The sequence below is a fragment of the Rhinopithecus bieti genome, unplaced genomic scaffold, assembly GCF_001698545.2.
Source record: "Rhinopithecus bieti isolate Rb0 unplaced genomic scaffold, ASM169854v2 scaffold_77916, whole genome shotgun sequence".
NCBI lineage: Eukaryota > Metazoa > Chordata > Mammalia > Primates > Cercopithecidae > Rhinopithecus > Rhinopithecus bieti.
In genome coordinates, this window is record NW_016828893.1 from 144,771 (window position 1) to 146,781 (window position 2,011).

Below are 2,011 nucleotides of genomic sequence, written 5' to 3' on the forward strand. Positions count from 1 at the left end.
TTTTCACATTGAAGTTTATCAGGTATATTGGCCTGAAATTTTCTTTTTTTGTTGTGTCTCTGCCAGGTTTTGGTATCAGGATGATGCTGGCCTCATAAAATGAGTTAGGGAGGAGTCACTCTTTTTCAGTTTTTTGGAATGGTTTTAGAAGGAAAGGTACCAGCTCCTCTTAGTATCCCTGATAGAATTTGGCTGAGAATCTGTCTGGTCCTGGGCTTTTATTGGTTGGTAGGCTATTAATTACTGCCTCCATTTCAGAACTTGTTATTGGTCTATTCAGGGATTTGACTTCTTCCTGGTTAGTGTTGGAAGGGTGTATGTGTCCAAGAATTTATCAGTTTCTTCTAGATTGTCTAGTTTATTTGCATAGAGGTGTTCATAGTATTCTCTGGTGGTAGTTTGTATTTCTTTGTGATCAGTGGTGGTACCCCCTTTATCACTCTTTATTGTGTGTGCTTGATTCTTCTCTCTTTTCTTCTTTATTAGTCTGGCTAGTGGTCTACCTGTTTTGTTAATCTTTTCAAAAAACCAGTTTCTGGATCCACTGATTTTTTTGAAGGGTTTTTCGTGTCTCTATCTCCTTCATTTCTGCTCTGATCTTAGTTATTTCTTGTCTTCTGCTAGCTTTTGAATTTGTTTGCTCTTGCTTCTGTAGTTCCTTTAATTTTGATGTTAGGGTGTCGATTTTGGATCTTTCCTGCTTTCTCTTGTGGGCATTTAGTGCTGTAAATTTCCCTCTACACACAGCTTTTAGTGTGTCCCAGAGATTCTGGTATATTGTGCCTTTGTTCTCTGGTTTCAAAGAACATCTTTATTTCTGCCTTGATTTCATTACTTACCCAGTAGTCATTCAGGAGCAAGTTGTTCAGTTTCCATGTAGTTGTGTGGTTGTGAGTGAGTTTCTCAATCCTGAGTTCCAATTTGATTGCACTGTGGTCTGAGGGACTGTTATGATTTCTGTTCTTTTGCATTTGCTGTGGAGTGTTTTACTTCCAATTATGTGGTCGATTTCAGAATAAGTGTGATGTGGTGCTGAGAGGAACATACATTCTGTTGATTTGGGATGGAGAGTTCTGTAGATGTCTGTTAGGTCCTCTTGGTCCAGAGCTGAGTTCCAGTCCTGAATATCCTTGTTAATTTTCTGTCTCATTGATCTGTCTGTTATGGACAGTGGGATGTTAAAGTCTCCCACTATTATTGTGTGGGATTCTAAGTCTCTTTGTAGGTCTCTAAGAACTTGCTTTATGAATCTGGGTGCTTCTGTATTGGGTGCATATATATTTAGGATAGTTAGCTCTTCTTGTTGCATTGATCTCTTTACGATTATGTAATGGCCTTCTTTGTCTCTTTTGATCTTTGTTGGTTTAAAGTCTATTTTATCAGAGACTAGGATTGCAACCCCTGCTTTTTTTTTTGCTTTCCATTTGCTTAGTAAATATTCCTCCATCCCTTTATTTTGAGCCTATTGTGTCTTTGCACCTGAGATGGATCTCCTAAATACAGCACACTGATGGGTCTTAACTCTTTGTCCAGTTTGCCAGTCTATCTTTTAATTGGGGCATTTAGCCCATTTACATTTAAGGTGAATGTTGTTATGTGTGAATTTGATCCTGTCATTATGATGCTAGCTGGTTATTTTGCCCATTACTTGATGCAGTTTCTTCATATTGTCGATGGTCTTTACAGTTTGGTATGTTCTTGCAGTGATTGGTACCAGTTTTTCCTTTCCATATTTAGTGCTTCCTTCAGGAGCTCTTGTAAGGCAGGCCTGGTGGTGACAAAATCTCTCAGCAGTTGCTTGTCTGTAAAAGATTTTATTTCTCTTTCACTTATGAAGCATAGTTTGGCTGGATGTGAAAATCTGGGTTGCAAATTCTTTTCTTTAAGAATGTTGAATATTCCCCCCGACCTCTGCAACTCTCTTCTGGCTTGTATGGTTTCTGCAGAGAGATCTGCTGTTAGTCTGATAGGCTTCCCTTTGTGGGTAACCCGATCTTTCTCTCTGACTGCT